General features: G+C 33.9%; 11 non-coding genes across 11 annotated transcripts; 6 read left to right on the top strand and 5 right to left on the bottom strand.

Annotated features, from left to right (window-relative positions):
- The first annotated feature begins 1067 nt into the window (after positions 1 to 1067).
- On the top strand, positions 1068 to 1139 carry TRNAQ-CUG (transfer RNA glutamine (anticodon CUG)). Its single transcript has one exon. It is a non-coding gene; the product is annotated as a tRNA-Gln (tRNA).
- An 826-nt stretch (positions 1140 to 1965) lies between these two features.
- TRNAQ-UUG (transfer RNA glutamine (anticodon UUG)) lies at positions 1966 to 2037 on the bottom strand. Its single transcript has one exon. It is a non-coding gene; the product is annotated as a tRNA-Gln (tRNA).
- A 1550-nt stretch (positions 2038 to 3587) lies between these two features.
- On the top strand, positions 3588 to 3659 carry TRNAQ-CUG (transfer RNA glutamine (anticodon CUG)). The gene has a single exon. It is a non-coding gene; the product is annotated as a tRNA-Gln (tRNA).
- Positions 3660 to 4484: 825 nt separating this feature from the next.
- On the bottom strand, positions 4485 to 4556 carry TRNAQ-UUG (transfer RNA glutamine (anticodon UUG)). The gene has a single exon. It is a non-coding gene; the product is annotated as a tRNA-Gln (tRNA).
- Positions 4557 to 6106: 1550 nt separating this feature from the next.
- Positions 6107 to 6178, top strand: TRNAQ-CUG (transfer RNA glutamine (anticodon CUG)). The gene has a single exon. It is a non-coding gene; the product is annotated as a tRNA-Gln (tRNA).
- An 826-nt stretch (positions 6179 to 7004) lies between these two features.
- On the bottom strand, positions 7005 to 7076 carry TRNAQ-UUG (transfer RNA glutamine (anticodon UUG)). Its single transcript has one exon. It is a non-coding gene; the product is annotated as a tRNA-Gln (tRNA).
- Positions 7077 to 8626: 1550 nt separating this feature from the next.
- TRNAQ-CUG (transfer RNA glutamine (anticodon CUG)) lies at positions 8627 to 8698 on the top strand. Its single transcript has one exon. It is a non-coding gene; the product is annotated as a tRNA-Gln (tRNA).
- An 826-nt stretch (positions 8699 to 9524) lies between these two features.
- TRNAQ-UUG (transfer RNA glutamine (anticodon UUG)) lies at positions 9525 to 9596 on the bottom strand. The gene has a single exon. It is a non-coding gene; the product is annotated as a tRNA-Gln (tRNA).
- Positions 9597 to 11146: 1550 nt separating this feature from the next.
- TRNAQ-CUG (transfer RNA glutamine (anticodon CUG)) lies at positions 11147 to 11218 on the top strand. The gene has a single exon. It is a non-coding gene; the product is annotated as a tRNA-Gln (tRNA).
- Positions 11219 to 12044: 826 nt separating this feature from the next.
- TRNAQ-UUG (transfer RNA glutamine (anticodon UUG)) lies at positions 12045 to 12116 on the bottom strand. Its single transcript has one exon. It is a non-coding gene; the product is annotated as a tRNA-Gln (tRNA).
- A 1550-nt stretch (positions 12117 to 13666) lies between these two features.
- On the top strand, positions 13667 to 13738 carry TRNAQ-CUG (transfer RNA glutamine (anticodon CUG)). Its single transcript has one exon. It is a non-coding gene; the product is annotated as a tRNA-Gln (tRNA).
- The last annotated feature ends 73 nt before the right edge of the window (positions 13739 to 13811 follow it).

Below are 13811 nucleotides of genomic sequence, written 5' to 3'. Positions count from 1 at the left end.
TCTGTATATTTATAGGACAACATAAACACATACATTATAAAAATGCATATAATTAGTAGAGGTGAAAATAATGAAAAGTTGATGCCTCTCCACATTTGAAACATGAGCTTCTTCTCCTTACTCTTCTATATGTCATGAAATTGAGATAGTCACTTTTTAGTCAATTTTGATCTAACAATATAGTTGATTTATACAAAGCATATCATATGATTTGTGAATAATCTTAAAAGAGAAAATTAGATCAGTACCTGTGAGGCCTCCAAGCAAAAGCTTATGTTTCACGATTGCAGATCGACTGTTGAAAATCAGCATGAAAAACGTTTTATTTCACAATTTCCATACTAATATACAAAAACATTTGTACTATCTGAATGATACCGTCATTGTGGTTCTCTAGGTTTGATTTAAGAACACTTCTCTTTCAAAATGTGCTAAATTCGCCTTATCAATAGCGCAGAAAGCTTCAAAAAGGGATGCTGGGAATCAGGCCTCTGAAATGCATTTCAGAAAAACAGGATAGGATTTCTTAATGTCACACTATTTTGTGTAGGAATGTGATGTAAACGTATTATAATGTTTGTATTTCTGTAACTTGTTCAAGCTGATAGACGTTTTGAAAGGAATCAATAATTGTCTCTTTCAACCTACTGGTGTTGGATTTGAGCTATCAATAAACAAAGGTGACAGAAATAGAAAAGGTCAAGAGTAATAAAATAGTACCCCCAAGATTTGGACTGGTACCTTTGCATGCAAAGTCCAACGTGCCAATCATTGCTCTTTGGCGCATCCCATGTGAGAGACAAAGAAATGGGTGTATTAGTTTGGAAATGTAAAATGTTTTAATATGTTACAGTCAAAGATGATCATTATGATATAACTTGCCTATCCTGATAAACGTTTGCATATTTAACACTGTTAAGGAGAATGTATCTGAACAGAATCAAATCACATTATAGCTCTTTACACTATGAGCATTCAACAGAGATATCGTTTCATCAATGTAAGAAATGCCCCCGCACTAATGCGCTCTCTTTTGTCTCAATGGAAAAATGACTCATGTATGGGAGGGTTCCATGGTGTAATGGTTAGCACTCTGGACTCTGAATCCAGCGATCCGAGTTCAAATCTCGGTGGGACCTGCTTGAATTATGAGATTTACTATTTCACCCATTTCTTAGAATTTGGTCTTGGAAAAACATAACGTCAATGTTTTATACTGATACTTATCAACGTATAAGTATGCATCTATGTATACATAGCTATATCCGTCTAGATAGCGATAAGACTATATAAAGAAATCAATTATTCATAAACATATGTATTGAAGCTGAAAACTAAAAACTGTTGTTTCCCATCCACAATTTAAACGTTAGGTTCATTTCCTCTCTCATCTATATGACCAGTAATGAGATAGTTAATTTTTGCTGATTTCTTATATGACAACATGCTTGACTTACACAGTGCATTTAATTGTGAATTTCTTTGAAAGAGAAATTCAGATTATTACCTTTGACACGTCTTTCGAAAGATTTTACTTTATGGTTATGGATTTACTTTAGAAAATCAGAGTGTAAATATATGTGTGTCTGAATTTCACGATTGTTATTCAAAACGTCATATCTTCTGTCCCCATAATACACAATTTGATTCCTCAAGTTTTGTTTTAATGAAGGATTTCCAATTAAAACGTTCCATCTTCCCCTTATCAATAACAGTAAGATTTAAGAAAGTAATATCTTGCATTAGCCCCCTGTGATGAGTTTGAGAAAACAGAGTCAGCTCGCAAAATGTCTCATTATTTTGAGCCATTTAATTTCCATGTTTTCTAAAAGTTCTATCATTTGCTCACATCGAATAGACTTTCAGAATACAATCAATAAATTAATGTTTCACTCTACCCGTGTTAGATTTGTGATATTTATGAATACACTTGACAGAAAAAGATTTGATCAACAGTCATGAAAGTGGTCCCACCGAGATTTGAACTCGGATCCTTGGATTCAAAGTCCAAAGTGCTAACCATTACACCATGGAACCTCCCATGTGACAAGGGAGCAAATTGCTGCAGCAATGTGAACATTTCAAAGTTTTTAATGTTCTACAGTCAAAGACCAACAGAATGTTATTACTTTTCTATTCTGTTCAACTTTTGCATATTGAACTATGTTAGGGAAGGATGTTGCCCAGAGGACTCAAGTAACGCTATCACTCTGTTGAACAGTACTTTTTATGTGAGATACGATTTTGCAATAAAATATAAGATTCCCCCGTGAATGCAATCTCTTCTCTCAAAATGAAAAGCTCAACCTGGTACAGGTGGTTTGATGGTATCATGCTTAGCACTCTAGACTCTGAAAACCGGGATCTGAGTACAAATCACAGTGGGACTTATCTAAACTTTACGATTTTCTTTTTACATTCAGTTCTTAGAATTAATAATTGGAAAAACATCTCATTTACTTATAAACTTGTACATATCCACTTTACACGTATGTATCTCCCTATATCTTGCTATATGTCTCTGTATATTTATAGGACAACATAAACACATACATTATAAAAATGCATATAATTAGTAGAGGTGAAAATAATGAAAAGTTGATGCCTCTCCACATTTGAAACATGAGCTTCTTCTCCTTACTCTTCTATATGTCATGAAATTGAGATAGTCACTTTTTAGTCAATTTTGATCTAACAATATAGTTGATTTATACAAAGCATATCATATGATTTGTGAATAATCTTAAAAGAGAAAATTAGATCAGTACCTGTGAGGCCTCCAAGCAAAAGCTTATGTTTCACGATTGCAGATCGACTGTTGAAAATCAGCATGAAAAACGTTTTATTTCACAATTTCCATACTAATATACAAAAACATTTGTACTATCTGAATGATACCGTCATTGTGGTTCTCTAGGTTTGATTTAAGAACACTTCTCTTTCAAAATGTGCTAAATTCGCCTTATCAATAGCGCAGAAAGCTTCAAAAAGGGATGCTGGGAATCAGGCCTCTGAAATGCATTTCAGAAAAACAGGATAGGATTTCTTAATGTCACACTATTTTGTGTAGGAATGTGATGTAAACGTATTATAATGTTTGTATTTCTGTAACTTGTTCAAGCTGATGGACGTTTTGAAAGGAATCAATAATTGTCTCTTTCAACCTACTGGTGTTGGATTTGAGCTATCAATAAACAAAGGTGACAGAAATAGAAAAGGTCAAGAGTAATAAAATAGTACCCCCAAGATTTGGACTGGTACCTTTGCATGCAAAGTCCAACGTGCCAATCATTGCTCTTTGGCGCAGCCCATGTGAGAGACAAAGAAATGGGTGTATTAGTTTGGAAATGTAAAATGTTTTAATATGTTACAGTCAAAGATGATCATTATGATATAACTTGCCTATCCTGATAAACGTTTGCATATTTAACACTGTTAAGGAGAATGTATCTGAACAGAATCAAATCACATTATAGCTCTTTACACTATGAGCATTCAACAGAGATATCGTTTCATCAATGTAAGAAATGCCCCCGCACTAATGCGCTCTCTTTTGTCTCAATGGAAAAATGACTCATGTATGGGAGGGTTCCATGGTGTAATGGTTAGCACTCTGGACTCTGAATCCAGCGATCCGAGTTCAAATCTCGGTGGGACCTGCTTGAATTATGAGATTTACTATTTCACCCATTTCTTAGAATTTGGTCTTGGAAAAACATAACGTCAATGTTTTATACTGATACTTATCAACGTATAAGTATGCATCTATGTATACATAGCTATATCCGTCTAGATAGCGATAAGACTATATAAAGAAATCAATTATTCATAAACATATGTATTGAAGCTGAAAACTAAAAACTGTTGTTTCCCATCCACAATTTAAACGTTAGGTTCATTTCCTCTCTCATCTATATGACCAGTAATGAGATAGTTAATTTTTGCTGATTTCTTATATGACAACATGCTTGACTTACACAGTGCATTTAATTGTGAATTTCTTTGAAAGAGAAATTCAGATTATTACCTTTGACACGTCTTTCGAAAGATTTTACTTTATGGTTATGGATTTACTTTAGAAAATCAGAGTGTAAATATATGTGTGTCTGAATTTCACGATTGTTATTCAAAACGTCATATCTTCTGTCCCCATAATACACAATTTGATTCCTCAAGTTTTGTTTTAATGAAGGATTTCCAATTAAAAAGTTCCATCTTCCCCTTATCAATAACAGTAAGATTTAAGAAAGTAATATCTTGCATCAGCCCCCTGTGATGAGTTTGAGAAAACAGAGTCAGCTCGCAAAATGTCTCATTATTTTGAGCCATTTAATTTCCATGTTTTCTAAAAGTTCTATCATTTGCTCACATCGAATAGACTTTCAGAATACAATCAATAAATTAATGTTTCACTCTACCCGTGTTAGATTTGTGATATTTATGAATACACTTGACAGAAAAGATTTGATCAACAGTCATGAAAGTGGTCCCACCGAGATTTGAACACGGATCCTTGGATTCAAAGTCCAAAGTGCTAACCATTACACCATGGAACCTCCCATGTGACAAGGGAGCAAATTGCTGCAGCAATGTGAACATTTCAAAGTTTTTAATGTTCTACAGTCAAAGACCAACAGAATGTTATTACTTTTCTATTCTGTTCAACTTTTGCATATTGAACTATGTTAGGGAAGGATGTTGCCCAGAGGACTCAAGTAACGCTATCACTCTGTTGAACAGTACTTTTTATGTGAGATACGATTTTGCAATAAAATATAAGATTCCCCCGTGAATGCAATCTCTTCTCTCAAAATGAAAAGCTCAACCTGGTACAGGTGGTTTGATGGTATCATGCTTAGCACTCTAGACTCTGAAAACCGGGATCTGAGTACAAATCACAGTGGGACTTATCTAAACTTTACGATTTTCTTTTTACATTCAGTTCTTAGAATTATTAATTGGAAAAACATCTCATTTACTTATAAACTTGTACATATCCACTTTACACGTATGTATCTCCCTATATCTTGCTATATGTCTCTGTATATTTATAGGACAACATAAACACATACATTATAAAAATGCATATAATTAGTAGAGGTGAAAATAATGAAAAGTTGATGCCTCTCCACATTTGAAACATGAGCTTCTTCTCCTTACTCTTCTATATGTCATGAAATTGAGATAGTCACTTTTTAGTCAATTTTGATCTAACAATATAGTTGATTTATACAAAGCATATCATATGATTTGTGAATAATCTTAAAAGAGAAAATTAGATCAGTACCTGTGAGGCCTCCAAGCAAAAGCTTATGTTTCACGATTGCAGATCGACTGTTGAAAATCAGCATGAAAAACGTTTTATTTCACAATTTCCATACTAATATACAAAAACATTTGTACTATCTGAATGATACCGTCATTGTGGTTCTCTAGGTTTGATTTAAGAACACTTCTCTTTCAAAATGTGCTAAATTCGCCTTATCAATAGCGCAGAAAGCTTCAAAAAGGGATGCTGGGAATCAGGCCTCTGAAATGCATTTCAGAAAAACAGGATAGGATTTCTTAATGTCACACTATTTTGTGTAGGAATGTGATGTAAACGTATTATAATGTTTGTATTTCTGTAACTTGTTCAAGCTGATAGACGTTTTGAAAGGAATCAATAATTGTCTCTTTCAACCTACTGGTGTTGGATTTGAGCTATCAATAAACAAAGGTGACAGAAATAGAAAAGGTCAAGAGTAATAAAATAGTACCCCCAAGATTTGGACTGGTACCTTTGCATGCAAAGTCCAACGTGCCAATCATTGCTCTTTGGCGCATCCCATGTGAGAGACAAAGAAATGGGTGTATTAGTTTGGAAATGTAAAATGTTTTAATATGTTACAGTCAAAGATGATCATTATGATATAACTTGCCTATCCTGATAAACGTTTGCATATTTAACACTGTTAAGGAGAATGTATCTGAACAGAATCAAATCACATTATAGCTCTTTACACTATGAGCATTCAACAGAGATATCGTTTCATCAATGTAAGAAATGCCCCCGCACTAATGCGCTCTCTTTTGTCTCAATGGAAAAATGACTCATGTATGGGAGGGTTCCATGGTGTAATGGTTAGCACTCTGGACTCTGAATCCAGCGATCCGAGTTCAAATCTCGGTGGGACCTGCTTGAATTATGAGATTTACTATTTCACCCATTTCTTAGAATTTGGTCTTGGAAAAACATAACGTCAATGTTTTATACTGATACTTATCAACGTATAAGTATGCATCTATGTATACATAGCTATATCCGTCTAGATAGCGATAAGACTATATAAAGAAATCAATTATTCATAAACATATGTATTGAAGCTGAAAACTAAAAACTGTTGTTTCCCATCCACAATTTAAACGTTAGGTTCATTTCCTCTCTCATCTATATGACCAGTAATGAGATAGTTAATTTTTGCTGATTTCTTATATGACAACATGCTTGACTTACACAGTGCATTTAATTGTGAATTTCTTTGAAAGAGAAATTCAGATTATTACCTTTGACACGTCTTTCGAAAGATTTTACTTTATGGTTATGGATTTACTTTAGAAAATCAGAGTGTAAATATATGTGTGTCTGAATTTCACGATTGTTATTCAAAACGTCATATCTTCTGTCCCCATAATACACAATTTGATTCCTCAAGTTTTGTTTTAATGAAGGATTTCCAATTAAAACGTTCCATCTTCCCCTTATCAATAACAGTAAGATTTAAGAAAGTAATATCTTGCATTAGCCCCCTGTGATGAGTTTGAGAAAACAGAGTCAGCTCGCAAAATGTCTCATTATTTTGAGCCATTTAATTTCCATGTTTTCTAAAAGTTCTATCATTTGCTCACATCGAATAGACTTTCAGAATACAATCAATAAATTAATGTTTCACTCTACCCGTGTTAGATTTGTGATATTTATGAATACACTTGACAGAAAAAGATTTGATCAACAGTCATGAAAGTGGTCCCACCGAGATTTGAACTCGGATCCTTGGATTCAAAGTCCAAAGTGCTAACCATTACACCATGGAACCTCCCATGTGACAAGGGAGCAAATTGCTGCAGCAATGTGAACATTTCAAAGTTTTTAATGTTCTACAGTCAAAGACCAACAGAATGTTATTACTTTTCTATTCTGTTCAACTTTTGCATATTGAACTATGTTAGGGAAGGATGTTGCCCAGAGGACTCAAGTAACGCTATCACTCTGTTGAACAGTACTTTTTATGTGAGATACGATTTTGCAATAAAATATAAGATTCCCCCGTGAATGCAATCTCTTCTCTCAAAATGAAAAGCTCAACCTGGTACAGGTGGTTTGATGGTATCATGCTTAGCACTCTAGACTCTGAAAACCGGGATCTGAGTACAAATCACAGTGGGACTTATCTAAACTTTACGATTTTCTTTTTACATTCAGTTCTTAGAATTATTAATTGGAAAAACATCTCATTTACTTATAAACTTGTACATATCCACTTTACACGTATGTATCTCCCTATATCTTGCTATATGTCTCTGTATATTTATAGGACAACATAAACACATACATTATAAAAATGCATATAATTAGTAGAGGTGAAAATAATGAAAAGTTGATGCCTCTCCACATTTGAAACATGAGCTTCTTCTCCTTACTCTTCTATATGTCATGAAATTGAGATAGTCACTTTTTAGTCAATTTTGATCTAACAATATAGTTGATTTATACAAAGCATATCATATGATTTGTGAATAATCTTAAAAGAGAAAATTAGATCAGTACCTGTGAGGCCTCCAAGCAAAAGCTTATGTTTCACGATTGCAGATCGACTGTTGAAAATCAGCATGAAAAACGTTTTATTTCACAATTTCCATACTAATATACAAAAACATTTGTACTATCTGAATGATACCGTCATTGTGGTTCTCTAGGTTTGATTTAAGAACACTTCTCTTTCAAAATGTGCTAAATTCGCCTTATCAATAGCGCAGAAAGCTTCAAAAAGGGATGCTGGGAATCAGGCCTCTGAAATGCATTTCAGAAAAACAGGATAGGATTTCTTAATGTCACACTATTTTGTGTAGGAATGTGATGTAAACGTATTATAATGTTTGTATTTCTGTAACTTGTTCAAGCTGATGGACGTTTTGAAAGGAATCAATAATTGTCTCTTTCAACCTACTGGTGTTGGATTTGAGCTATCAATAAACAAAGGTGACAGAAATAGAAAAGGTCAAGAGTAATAAAATAGTACCCCCAAGATTTGGACTGGTACCTTTGCATGCAAAGTCCAACGTGCCAATCATTGCTCTTTGGCGCAGCCCATGTGAGAGACAAAGAAATGGGTGTATTAGTTTGGAAATGTAAAATGTTTTAATATGTTACAGTCAAAGATGATCATTATGATATAACTTGCCTATCCTGATAAACGTTTGCATATTTAACACTGTTAAGGAGAATGTATCTGAACAGAATCAAATCACATTATAGCTCTTTACACTATGAGCATTCAACAGAGATATCGTTTCATCAATGTAAGAAATGCCCCCGCACTAATGCGCTCTCTTTTGTCTCAATGGAAAAATGACTCATGTATGGGAGGGTTCCATGGTGTAATGGTTAGCACTCTGGACTCTGAATCCAGCGATCCGAGTTCAAATCTCGGTGGGACCTGCTTGAATTATGAGATTTACTATTTCACCCATTTCTTAGAATTTGGTCTTGGAAAAACATAACGTCAATGTTTTATACTGATACTTATCAACGTATAAGTATGCATCTATGTATACATAGCTATATCCGTCTAGATAGCGATAAGACTATATAAAGAAATCAATTATTCATAAACATATGTATTGAAGCTGAAAACTAAAAACTGTTGTTTCCCATCCACAATTTAAACGTTAGGTTCATTTCCTCTCTCATCTATATGACCAGTAATGAGATAGTTAATTTTTGCTGATTTCTTATATGACAACATGCTTGACTTACACAGTGCATTTAATTGTGAATTTCTTTGAAAGAGAAATTCAGATTATTACCTTTGACACGTCTTTCGAAAGATTTTACTTTATGGTTATGGATTTACTTTAGAAAATCAGAGTGTAAATATATGTGTGTCTGAATTTCACGATTGTTATTCAAAACGTCATATCTTCTGTCCCCATAATACACAATTTGATTCCTCAAGTTTTGTTTTAATGAAGGATTTCCAATTAAAAAGTTCCATCTTCCCCTTATCAATAACAGTAAGATTTAAGAAAGTAATATCTTGCATCAGCCCCCTGTGATGAGTTTGAGAAAACAGAGTCAGCTCGCAAAATGTCTCATTATTTTGAGCCATTTAATTTCCATGTTTTCTAAAAGTTCTATCATTTGCTCACATCGAATAGACTTTCAGAATACAATCAATAAATTAATGTTTCACTCTACCCGTGTTAGATTTGTGATATTTATGAATACACTTGACAGAAAAAGATTTGATCAACAGTCATGAAAGTGGTCCCACCGAGATTTGAACTCGGATCCTTGGATTCAAAGTCCAAAGTGCTAACCATTACACCATGGAACCTCCCATGTGACAAGGGAGCAAATTGCTGCAGCAATGTGAACATTTCAAAGTTTTTAATGTTCTACAGTCAAAGACCAACAGAATGTTATTACTTTTCTATTCTGTTCAACTTTTGCATATTGAACTATGTTAGGGAAGGATGTTGCCCAGAGGACTCAAGTAACGCTATCACTCTGTTGAACAGTACTTTTTATGTGAGATACGATTTTGCAATAAAATATAAGATTCCCCCATGAATGCAATCTCTTCTCTCAAAATGAAAAGCTCAACCTGGTACAGGTGGTTTGATGGTATCATGCTTAGCACTCTAGACTCTGAAAACCGGGATCTGAGTACAAATCACAGTGGGACTTATCTAAACTTTACGATTTTCTTTTTCCATTCAGTTCTTAGAATTATTAATTGGAAAAACATCTCATTTACTTATAAACTTGTACATATCCACTTTACACGTATGTATCTCCCTATATCTTGCTATATGTCTCTGTATATTTATAGGACAACATAAACACATACATTATAAAAATGCATATAATTAGTAGAGGTGAAAATAATGAAAAGTTGATGCCTCTCCACATTTGAAACATGAGCTTCTTCTCCTTACTCTTCTATATGTCATGAAATTGAGATAGTCACTTTTTAGTCAATTTTGATCTAACAATATAGTTGATTTATACAAAGCATATCATATGATTTGTGAATAATCTTAAAAGAGAAAATTAGATCAGTACCTGTGAGGCCTCCAAGCAAAAGCTTATGTTTCACGATTGCAGATCGACTGTTGAAAATCAGCATGAAAAACGTTTTATTTCACAATTTCCATACTAATATACAAAAACATTTGTACTATCTGAATGATACCGTCATTGTGGTTCTCTAGGTTTGATTTAAGAACACTTCTCTTTCAAAATGTGCTAAATTCGCCTTATCAATAGCGCAGAAAGCTTCAAAAAGGGATGCTGGGAATCAGGCCTCTGAAATGCATTTCAGAAAAACAGGATAGGATTTCTTAATGTCACACTATTTTGTGTAGGAATGTGATGTAAACGTATTATAATGTTTGTATTTCTGTAACTTGTTCAAGCTGATAGACGTTTTGAAAGGAATCAATAATTGTCTCTTTCAACCTACTGGTGTTGGATTTGAGCTATCAATAAACAAAGGTGACAGAAATAGAAAAGGTCAAGAGTAATAAAATAGTACCCCCAAGATTTGGACTGGTACCTTTGCATGCAAAGTCCAACGTGCCAATCATTGCTCTTTGGCGCATCCCATGTGAGAGACAAAGAAATGGGTGTATTAGTTTGGAAATGTAAAATGTTTTAATATGTTACAGTCAAAGATGATCATTATGATATAACTTACCTATCCTGATAAACGTTTGCATATTTAACACTGTTAAGGAGAATGTATCTGAACAGAATCAAATCACATTATAGCTCTTTACACTATGAGCATTCAACAGAGATATCGTTTCATCAATGTAAGAAATGCCCCCGCACTAATGCGCTCTCTTTTGTCTCAATGGAAAAATGACTCATGTATGGGAGGGTTCCATGGTGTAATGGTTAGCACTCTGGACTCTGAATCCAGCGATCCGAGTTCAAATCTCGGTGGGACCTGCTTGAATTATGAGATTTACTATTTCACCCATTTCTTAGAATTTGGTCTTGGAAAAACATAACGTCAATGTTTTATACTGATACTTATCAACGTATAAGTATGCATCTATGTATACATAGCTATATCCGTCTAGATAGCGATAAGACTATATAAAGAAATCAATTATTCATAAACATATGTATTGAAGCTGAAAACTAAAAACTGTTGTTTCCCATCCACAATTTAAACGTTAGGTTCATTTCCTCTCTCATCTATATGACCAGTAATGAGATAGTTAATTTTTGCTGATTTCTTATATGACAACATGCTTGACTTACACAGTGCATTTAATTGTGAATTTCTTTGAAAGAGAAATTCAGATTATTACCTTTGACACGTCTTTCGAAAGATTTTACTTTATGGTTATGGATTTACTTTAGAAAATCAGAGTGTAAATATATGTGTGTCTGAATTTCACGATTGTTATTCAAAACGTCATATCTTCTGTCCCCATAATACACAATTTGATTCCTCAAGTTTTGTTTTAATGAAGGATTTCCAATTAAAAAGTTCCATCTTCCCCTTATCAATAACAGTAAGATTTAAGAAAGTAATATCTTGCATTAGCCCCCTGTGATGAGTTTGAGAAAACAGAGTCAGCTCGCAAAATGTCTCATTATTTTGAGCCATTTAATTTCCATGTTTTCTAAAAGTTCTATCATTTGCTCACATCGAATAGACTTTCAGAATACAATCAATAAATTAATGTTTCACTCTACCCGTGTTAGATTTGTGATATTTATGAATACACTTGACAGAAAAAGATTTGATCAACAGTCATGAAAGTGGTCCCACCGAGATTTGAACTCAGATCCTTGGATTCAAAGTCCAAAGTGCTAACCATTACACCATGGAACCTCCCATGTGACAAGGGAGCAAATTGCTGCAGCAATGTGAACATTTCAAAGTTTTTAATGTTCTACAGTCAAAGACCAACAGAATGTTATTACTTTTCTATTCTGTTCAACTTTTGCATATTGAACTATGTTAGGGAAGGATGTTGCCCAGAGGACTCAAGTAACGCTATCACTCTGTTGAACAGTACTTTTTATGTGAGATACGATTTTGCAATAAAATATAAGATTCCCCCGTGAATGCAATCTCTTCTCTCAAAATGAAAAGCTCAACCTGGTACAGGTGGTTTGATGGTATCATGCTTAGCACTCTAGACTCTGAAAACCGGGATCTGAGTACAAATCACAGTGGGACTTATCTAAACTTTACGATTTTCTTTTTACATTCAGTTCTTAGAATTATTAATTGGAAAAACATCTCATTTACTTATAAACTTGTACATATCCACTTTACACGTATGTATCTCCCTATATCTTGCTATATGTCTCTGTATATTTATAGGACAACATAAACACATACATTATAAAAATGCATATAATTAGTAGAGGTGAAAATAATGAAAAGTTGATGCCTCTCCACATTTGAAACATGAGCTTCTTCTCCTTACTCTTCTATATGTCATGAAATTGAGATAGTCACTTTTTAGTCAATTTTGATCTAACAATATAGTTGATTTATACAAAGCATATCATATGATTTGTGAATAATCTTAAAAGAGAAAATTAGATCAGTACCTGTGAGGCCTCCAAGCAAAAGCTTATGTTTCACGATTGCAGATCGACTGTTGAAAATCAGCATGAAAAACGTTTTATTTCACAATTTCCATACTAATATACAAAAACATTTGTACTATCTGAATGATACCGTCATTGTGGTTCTCTAGGTTTGATTTAAGAACACTTCTCTTTCAAAATGTGCTAAATTCGCCTTATCAATAGCGCAGAAAGCTTCAAAAAGGGATGCTGGGAATCAGGCCTCTGAAATGCATTTCAGAAAAACAGGATAGGATTTCTTAATGTCACACTATTTTGTGTAGGAATGTGATGTAAACGTATTATAATGTTTGTATTTCTGTAACTTGTTCAAGCTGATGGACGTTTTGAAAGGAATCAATAATTGTCTCTTTCAACCTACTGGTGTTGGATTTGAGCTATCAATAAACAAAGGTGACAGAAATAGAAAAGGTCAAGAGTAATAAAATAGTACCCCCAAGATTTGGACTGGTACCTTTGCATGCAAAGTCCAACGTGCCAATCATTGCTCTTTGGCGCAGCCCATGTGAGAGACAAAGAAATGGGTGTATTAGTTTGGAAATGTAAAATGTTTTAATATGTTACAGTCAAAGATGATCATTATGATATAACTTGCCTATCCTGATAAACGTTTGCATATTTAACACTGTTAAGGAGAATGTATCTGAACAGAATCAAATCACATTATAGCTCTTTACACTATGAGCATTCAACAGAGATATCGTTTCATCAATGTAAGAAATGCCCCCGCACTAATGCGCTCTCTTTTGTCTCAATGGAAAAATGACTCATGTATGGGAGGGTTCCATGGTGTAATGGTTAGCACTCTGGACTCTGAATCCAGCGATCCGAGTTCAAATCTCGGTGGGACCTGCTTGAATTATGAGATTTACTATTTCACCCATTTCTTAGAATTTGGTCTTGGAAAAACATAACGTCAATGTTT

This window comes from Lissotriton helveticus, chromosome 4_1, assembly GCF_964261635.1.
Source record: "Lissotriton helveticus chromosome 4_1, aLisHel1.1, whole genome shotgun sequence".
NCBI classification, from domain to species: Eukaryota; Metazoa; Chordata; class Amphibia; order Caudata; family Salamandridae; genus Lissotriton; species Lissotriton helveticus.
This window is presented reverse-complemented; position numbering and strand designations above follow the sequence as displayed.